Genomic DNA, 9,986 nt, shown 5'->3' with positions numbered 1-9,986 from the left:
AATACCCAAAATACTAGCCCTGGTTTACTTTTTAATGTTGTCTGTTTCTTTTTATTTCATACATGATAAATACCATCCTGTAACCAGGAGTGGTCAAACATGCGGCTGGCTGGCCACAAATTGCCCACCGGAGGATTTAATCCGGCCCATGATGAGTTAACACTGAGGGGCGGTTTGGAACAATCTTTTGAAGATGCTTTCCTTGTGTTTTGAGTGTCTGTTTACACGACGACGGTGCTCGGAGCCCCTGGAAACACAACTTTTTGAGATCGGCCCCGAAGAGGGAACATTCTGAGAATGCTCCGTGTCCATGGAAATGAGGGGAACGCTGCTTCTGCGCTCGCGCATCACAGCCATAGTAAACACTTCTTCTGCACATACGCGAGGAGATGGACATTAATAACAACGGCGACCTCCAGAGTGTCATGACTCCCAGTGCATATTCTCCTGGGATTGTAAATGTTTATAGCGTATTGTTTTCTGTGCGCAAGTGTATGGTTTCATTACAAAAACAACTAACAGCACCCACTGGTGGCCCAACATGAAAACGATATCAGCGTTTCTGTCATTTCCATGTACACGGATATCGTTTTCAAAACGTTGATGTGTAAATGGAACTTTTCTGAAATGAAAATACAAAAACAATACGTTTCCACTTGAAATGTCACGTAAACACAAAACAGCTAACTTCCACTTAAAGTACCTGCTGTCCCTGACATGTCCACTAGGGGACTAACCCATTATAGTTTGTAAAGATTTGGGAATGTCTGGCATCCATTTTAATGAATCTACTTTTTGACCTTGAGATAGTTCATTATTTCTTATCCCACTGAATTGTTGTATTAGGTATCTTATTGTCATTTTAATTATTATTCCCTTTTCTATTTTTTGTACTTTTTTGAAAGTTCTTTGCTCTTTCAAATAATGTAAAAAAGTCAATAATAATAATAATAATAATAATAATAATAATAATAATAATACAGCAAGTAAAGCTAGTCCCTTTGGTGAAAGCTCAGTTTGCCTTTATTTTATATTCTTTTTTCATAGTTTTTTTGCTCTCAAACATTGAGACAATTGACAGTATTTATAGTTATTCTATCAAATTTAAGGTGAATATGGCTAAATAACCTCTGTTATAAACACAACTTAATCTAAGTGCACATTTTGCTAATGTAGCTTTAAAGATGAGTCAGATTCTTGTATCATGCTCAGGTATTTTTAGCGAATGCAAGCGGTTGTGAGTCAGACAGTATCCGTAATCTGTAAAGTGCATTTAGCATCAATGACTTTGCAAAATTTGTTTCTGCTTTAATGAACTCTAAAGTGCTTTTATGTGCTGCACTTAATGTTCATTTACTGATATGTGCATATGAACTATGCATAAGGGAAAACTTACTGTAGTTTGTTCTTTTTCAGACACACAGTCTGTGACAGAAGGTAAATACAAACACTGTAACCTGATGACAGAATTAAATCTGGATCCAGACATTGACACTGATGATGATGATGGTGTCAGTGGAACCATTTTGGTTTTGGATCACTCTTTGCTCAATAGACTCTTCCAGGAGTCGCTCACAGGGCCATTAAGGTGGAGTGCAGGTAGCCAGGACCTCTAATGAAGCATGTAGCTGAGAGAACACTCTCTCTGAAGTGTCATGGAGGCATTTTGACATATTAAAACATATGAGGTACAAGATGTGAGGGAATGTATAATGATAGAATCTTATTTTCATAACAGTGACTGCAGATACATAAATCATGGAAAAAGGTCCTAATATAATAAAAGTTAGAGCGTGTTTTAGACAGAGACTAAATAGATATGGGGTTGGCAAAATACCAGTCATTATACTCACAAAAAGGTTGGGATATTTGGCTTTCCAGTGAAATTTATGGAAAATCTTAGAAGTTAAGTTTGTAGTAATTTTATATTACGAAGGTAGGGCATTTAAGTAGTGAACAGCAGGATGAGGACGACTGTTACAGTACATTTATTGATTGATCAAAAACCTGTTGTGAATCTTTCTATGGAGCTCCAACAGCAAGAACTAACTTTAAGCCAATGACGGAGCAAGTGTGGCGATGGGCAATTTAGAAAGAGAGAAATCCCAAAAATCTGCTCTATAATTATAGATTATCTATAGTAAATAAAGCATATGCATTACAGGGCCCATTGTTAGTTTGTTGGCAGAAACTTATTGGACATTATTACAGTTAATCAATACACTTTATTACTTGACTTTTTCTCCTTCTGGGTCCGAGAGGAGACGGGTCCCGAGCATCTTATATTGGCCAGCCGCCACTGGGTCGAACATTTAGAAAAGTGACACAACAGTGTTATTCAGACATGCTCAAGTGCTATTATTTAGTTTGAATTGTACTAATAGTGCTCATACTGCTATTGTTTAGGTGTTTGTTTCTCCCCTGTCACAAGTTAAAAGTAATATTCTTTCATTTAGTTTGCAACTCCCCAACAAACATTCTCGTCTGAACTCTTCTGTCAGCCCTCAAAGCTTTCACTGAACAAAGGGAGGGTGCAGGAAAATAACAGGTCCTTTCAAGCATTAACTTTTGAGTTACACAGTAACCTGTAGGGGATGGTTGCCATGGAAACCCAGCTCATTATAATAGAGTCAACTCTGAAGGCAGCGATGGAGTCTGCACCTTCTCTTTCAACCACTACCAAAAGTGTTTACTGCATCTGTAGTTTGGCATCAGACAGCGAGGCTCCGGGACACATGAGGTTTGTCAGCAGGGGACCTGTGGAGACTTCTGGGTGCAGCTGGAAGCAGCTGGATTACATGAGGCAAGGTGGAGACTGAGTGAGGTTGTACGGCAACTCCTACAAGGCAGGCCAAAAAGCCAGAAGGACTCATCGCCTACAAAGGAAATGATGAAAATCGCACAGTGAGTTAAAGAAACTCGTGTGCACAAGAGAAGGCTAAAGTGGAACTTTTATAACTAACTCTTAAGCTGCATCTATAAAACTTTTTGCAACTTTCTTTTTGGGGAAAACAGTTTTATTTGTCAGCATGTCGGAGCGATAGCAGAACAATGGGCTCCACAGACTCCAGACCCAGACAGTGTAAAGTTGTCCCATGTTTTAATCCACAAGGACCAATGCAGACACCCCGGCCACTGTGGACCCTACCTGCTCTGCCCATCACCGTGGAGCGACCATCGAGACCTCTGAGAAGGACAGCCCTACCTCCACTCAAACAGGAAATCACTCTCTCCTCACTTTCAGGTTAGTATGTGATGATGTGGAATCTTTTAACTTCAGTATCAGTGATATCATATTTACCTTACTCTCAGTCAGCTGACTTGTGTTTGTATCCTAAACGTAGTGGAGACCCTGACTCCCCATCTTTAGCTTTGCATCATGAAATCCCACAACATGTGACCATTTTCTCATCTTTCGCTTGCATTGATCATTCACATTGCATTACTGTCGTGATTGTGTGACGTGTGATGCAATAACTGCACTCTTACAGGGACCCTGACTCCAAAACAAAACAATTCCAGCATCATCCAGGTTAGAGTACATCTGTCACTTGTTTTATAGTCATGCTGGAGACATAATTTTGCATTACAATCCATGAACTTCACCCAGACATCCCATCATTATCTCTCCTCGGGCATTATAACCCGTCAAATTGGCCGCACGAGCGCTGCTGATCGAATTCCCATGATATTAAAAAAACACACATAAATCTCTGCTGACAGCATCATCCCAGTGCCATTTCAGCACTCAGTGAGAGATTTCGTTCCTCTGTGTGGGTGCAGGTCCGCAGAAGTGGGGATACCCACCGGAGTTTTACAGCCGGCCTGCCAAGCAACAGCAGAGGGACTCAGGTAAGATCCTGACAAAGCATGAAGAAGAAGGCAAGTGCATCCATAACATCAATAATTCATATTCTATTTTGAAAAAATTAAAGAGTGCAGTAGCGCTTAAGATAAACGAGGGTGCAGGAAGCGAGAGAGAGAGAGAGAGAGAGAGAGAGAGAGAGAGAGAGAGATGATGAGAGGGAGCCCTTTCTTTCCTCTCCCAGTGGATCTGATTAAAGTACCGCTGGAGTGGAAAGTTGGGCGGTCTATAGCCATGACCGGCCCTCCCTGGGATCCATTTTGTGGGTACAGGGACCAGAAACATTTCAACTATTACAAAACAAACGAGCAGACACAAAGAAAAGGCTCAGTTTTACAACCATATGATTGTTTTTATAGAAAATCTTCTATAAATTCTCCCGATATTATTTTTCTCTAGCTTATGAATAAGCTTGATCAATAAAAAATCCATACATCCATCTTCTTCACCACTTTATCCTGCTCAGGATCACGGAGCACTGGAGCCAATCCCAGCTCACTATGGCAGACTATACGCTGGACAGAGCTCCAGTCCATCACAGGACAAGCACACAGAGACAGACAAACACACCATCTCATCGTGGGGCGATACAGGGTGATCAACTAACCTCGCGTATGTTTTTTGGACTGAGGGAGGAAACCTGAGTACCTGGATGAAACCCACACACACAGTGAGAACATGCAAACTCCACACTAAAGGCCCGGCTGGTATTTGAACCCATGACTTTTTCACTGTGAGGTGAGAGCGCCACCTACTGCTCCACCATGTGGCCCCAAGTGAAAATCCTATATACATATCAAAAAAGAGTCAAGTAATAACTTGCTCTTAGAAGTAAGGAGCACTCCAATAGGTTTGTACCAAACTTGAACTCTATTACAATTAAAATTGATGTAGTTATAAAAACTTAAGTAAAAATACCTTTCTATAGAACTATCGAGAAAGAACTATTTGAAAGTTTCTAGGTACAGTATATCAATGTATTTATTTTAGAAAAACAATAAAGCAAAGAAAAGTTGAACACTGGTAATTTTTGTACTGTGAGCAAATGAAGATATCGAGGATTTTCGCTTTAAAAAAAACAAAAAAACAACCAGCTACAAAAATGCACATCAAAAGGTTGATTATTGATTCAAACTGTAGCCGTTCTCAGTATTGTTTTGTTTTTAAAAGTAGCACAATAGATTATATGCTGTAATTCATTTTCACAGTCAAACATACACCTTGGATTCATATTTAAACCTCTTGATCTGAACGTTACTCACAAAAAATATGTTGTTTTATGAAGAGAACGTTTTTATATCTTATATATCTTATCTGTATGTTATATTGGGATTGATATATCTTATTGGGGTTTTTTTATGTACTTTGAATGTAAATATGCTGTACAGGTAAACTAAATTAGATGGCAGTAATAAGACCTTTTTTTAAATTTAAAGAGTTACATGTATTTAACAATAGTATTATTTGTGGACTGCACGGTGGAGAAGTGGTTAGCTCTGTGGCCTCATATGGAGAAGGTCGTGGTTTCAAATACGAGTCAAGAATTTCTGAGGAGTTTATGTTTTACCAGTGTGTGCATCGGTTTCCAGCCCATAGACAGCTGGGGTTGACTGTGAACCTGCACAGGACGAGTGGGAATGGAAGATGAATGGATGGAATTTCATATGTAATTAAGGCAATGTTGTGCAAAGTGCCTTCACTGAACCAATGGCTCTAACATCCAATTTTAAACTCTGAGCGGACTGGTGTGAGTTTCTTTTGAACTGCAGTTCAGGATTTCTTTCAGGCCCAAATGGATCTCACTCAACACATTCATCACCTCAGGCAGGCGAGAGTGCAGGGGAGACAGAAAGTGGTCTGCAGCATTAATGGTAGGCTGGCAAATAATCAATTCATCATTTAAATGCAGCATGAATTGAATTCATTTTGAAGATTCTTTCTGATTTTGCTTTGTGTAGGAGAAATCCAGGGGCTGAAACTTGTGAGAAGGACCACAGGGAGAAACGTCTTCTGAGACGAAACCACAGGAACAAGTCTGGACTCTCACTGCCTTCAGGAAAACAAATGTCTCCTCCTCTTTTGTGAAGAGAGACAATCTCAAAAGACATACAGCTCAAAAGGAGAGGGGAAAGAAGCGACCAGAAGAGACCTTTGGTATTTAGAGAGGAGATAAAACAGTGAACCTTAGATAACACACTCAGTCGTTGTCCTCTTCCAGTGTTTATGGCAAGAGACCAAATTAAAGTTCCCATCAGATTGAACTATTTGTGCCTGATTCGCCTCCTTCCCTGAAGGTTTGGTGCCCTCTGTGGGTGGAAGTGATGCACCGAAACAAGAAAACCTGCAGTATGAGGCAGTAGAACCCAAAGCTCATTTAACCTTCCCAAAATAAACTTTATATTTAGTTCAAAGAGTCAGGATCCGCATCGGCTGGCTTTGAAACTGCTGGTCTATTATGGCGTTCTTTTGGTTAAGATATTGGCACAAAGGAATCCTTCACCATCTGAAGATATCCTGGCATTTGAAAGCAAACAAAAGGTTCTTGAAGAATAATCAGGGCGAACACAGGAAGCTGCTAATTGCACCATCATTGTTGAAGTGGTCTCCCCGAGGCCGGCACTTAGCAGACTTAGAGAGGCTGAGAGGAACTGGACTCAAACCAAACACCTGGGGCCACGGTGGCTGACAAAAGGCCGGGCCTCGGGCACGCTGCGTCACGTGAACTCTGCTGGGATCACATCATAGAGCAGGGGGAATTAATCCAGCTACGATAATCCTGTAATGACGGAGTAGAACTGTTTTAATCAGAGAGAAAGAGCATTAAAATACATGACAGAAATGTGAACGTTAACTTTTTTGTACTCTGCCACTGGGTGTCATTATTGGGCTGAGGGAGAGGGAGAGAGAGAGAGAGAGAGAGAGAGAGAGAGAGAGAGAGAGAGAGAGAGAGAGAGAGAGAGAGAGAGAGAGAGAGAGCTGATGAGAGGAAGCCCTTTCTTTCCTCTCCCAGTGGAGTTCTCCACATCCATCCACCCAAATGTTTACCATGATACACTTAGGTGACCCCGCCCCCACCACAAGTACAGCTGCAGTCACTTCAGAACACAATATTTAAAGTACAGGTTCTTTATTGTATTTTGAACCAATGAAATCCTTTTTTTTTTTTCAGAGGAAAATCTTTTTAGATTTTCACTTCGACTCTGGATGTTTGGTTCATGTAGTTTCATCACAAAAGAGGATTTTGTCCATTGTTCTATGAAGACATATACTATGTAACTCTCTTGATACACTCTGTTGTCCGTCTTTGTCTTTTCCCTGATGGCTCCTGCGAGCTGCTTACTTTACTAACTCACCTTTATGTTTACTGCAGGTGGGATGTTCATGTTTCACAACCCCCCTGTAAAACTTATATCTGAGACAAACACAAACGTTCCCACCTATAGGCAAAACCGACCCACGAATAAATACACACAACATGCAAACTCTGTCTAGAAAGTGCCTCTAAATTCCAACTGAGGCTATTCTGACTTTTATACAAGTAAACTACTGCACCACTATGCAGGGTTTGATGATTCAATAATTACTTTGCACAGTGGAGTAGTGGTTTGCACTGTTGCCTCACAGTGAGAAGTCCTGGGTTAGAGTCTGTGACAGATATTTCTATGCAGATGTTTGGTACTTCGGGCTAAACGAAGGTCACAAAAAGAAAAGATTTTTGGAAATTGTTCATTGTTATGTAAGTTATTTCTACAATCATAACATTTACAACACTGGTCAACAGCCAAAAAATTGTTTGGGTTTTTGTCAACTGATTTAGAGTCATTTTGATGTGCTGAATCCAAAAATAACATTGGTTTTGCTCAATCAGGTCAACTTTTATAACTAAGCCAGTTACATGTTTTTTGACATTTGTGTTTGCATGTACAACTATTTTCACTTTGTATGACACAAAAATCTTTCTTATTTCTTGAAATAAGGGAACTCTGAAGAGTTTGTGTGCTCCAAATGACTAAGTGGTATTTTTTATGTTACAGGTGAATAGAATGGCTTCGACTAGAAGATCTTGCAAAAATAAGCCTGACATTTTCCGCCACATCTGTGATGAATACACCGTTGTTCCTAACAGAAATCCAGTCACAAGTTTCATAAAGTGTGCTCACCATGCTTATTTTGGTATGCGGGGCTGCATAGCTCAGTTGGTAGAGCGGTTGTGTTGGAAGCAGGTTCGATTCCCATCTCTGCCTCCATGCCTAAGTGTCCTTGGGCAAGACACTGAACCCCAAACTGCCCCCATTGGAGTGACAATGTCGTGCATGGTGTGTGAATGTGTGAATGTGATGAATCATGTAAAGCACTTTGGGGCTGCTGTCAGCGAAAAGGCGCTATACAAGTGAGTCTATTTACCATTTGGTATTAAGCTTGGTGATCAAGACAAGGCTTGTACTGAATGTCTGTGCCAACACAGGAAGAGTTGTCTGGAGTTTGGGATTCCTATGGTTTAGAGGGACAAATCAAGTCACTGACTTCTGGCTACTTTTGTACTATCAATGTAAATGGGACTGAAAGAACCGGAGTAGCCTCAAGTATCCTGATCTTGAATCAGCACGTCGTCCAGGTCCTGTCTTTGGAGAACTTCCTGACATTAGTGAGGAAGATTCCCCCAGTGAACAAGTAACTGAGGAAGAAGTGATTCTCAACGATGACGCTCCACATCCTTTCTCCCAAAAAGAGCTAAATGATCTGGCTTCATCAATGTCTATTACTCAATTTACAGAAATTGACGTTTGTAACATAAAATTAATACATTTTGTTGGAAAAAGATTTTTTTCTCAAAAACCTATTTCGGGTGAGAAATATTAACAAAAATCAACTGATAATGACATAAAATATAACCGATGCAATCAGAAGATCGGACTTTCTTCAAAACAACTTTGTGTAAAAACCTGACCTGATCGAGAGAAACGGACATCATTTTCGGATTCAGCGGTGAAAAATTGTCCTAAATCAGTTGAAAAAACAAAGACAATTTACAAAAACATTTTCTTCATTTTCCCAGTGTAATAGAAGGTCGAAAGCAAGTTTTACATTTTAATCCAAACTATTGTGGCCTCCTGAATCCCATTAAATACTTTGATATTTTCAGAAAAATAAACATAGTTTTAGGGCCGCATGGTGGAGCAGTGGTTAGAGCTTTCCCCTCACTGCGAGAATGTTGTTGGTTCAAATACTGGCTGGGGTGTTTATGAATGGATGGATGGAAAATTCAGATTATCTATAAGTTTTCTTTGTGAATCATTTTTGTCACTGCTTAGCCCTGTGTATATAATAATATTTAATATGACTTATTTAACTTTATCCTGTCACATTGACTTTTAACTTCTATGCTATTTATTCTGTGTTCTTTCTGTTTGGAGCTCTATTCTATTCTGTTCTGTTCTATTCTATTCTATTCTATTCTGACTTCTAAGCTAGAACTATGAAGAATAAAATGAACAAAGTTGGAAATATTTGTGCCATAGTTCTAAAACAAATATATAAAAGTCTCACTTGTTTTCATTAAATATAGGAAAAACTTAACCTGAAATGCATCAGAATTGTTGATCTGCACCTCTATGAGTGTGCACAAGTGAAAAAAAAAACCCCGACTGGTTCCAGAAATCAACACACAAGTAAATCCTCAAAGACATACGGAGCAGAGCAGCACATTAAAACGAGTCCACCTACTTAGTGAGCTATTCAATCTACAAAGCAAAGTCTGCCAGTGAGAGGCCACTGGCTGCAGACTGGAGGAGCCAGACCGGCCACATATTGGGATACAGAGATTTAAAGTGGCCCAACTCTTCAAAAAAAAAAAAAAAAACTTCTCCTTTTCCAGTTGGCTAGCCACACACACTGGGCCTTAAAGCTAAATGATGGTGGAGGGCTAGAGCCCAGAGGTCTTGGTGTCTGCCACTCCGCACTGCTACATAAAAAGAAGGTGAAGGATGCCGTGTGAGCAATTGGTTCCAATTGACAGAGGATTGGTCATGGTCAGCCTTCTGAGTGAAAATCCACGTGAGAATGTTGCATTTGGACCAGCAAGGGGCACAAGAGGCCAACAGCAGACAATGAGGCCACTCAG

Source organism: Lipophrys pholis (assembly GCF_963383615.2).
Source record: "Lipophrys pholis genome assembly, chromosome: 14".
Taxonomy (NCBI): Eukaryota; Metazoa; Chordata; class Actinopteri; order Blenniiformes; family Blenniidae; genus Lipophrys; species Lipophrys pholis.
The sequence above is the reverse complement of the archived record's forward strand: the minus strand, read 5'-3'. Positions refer to the sequence as shown.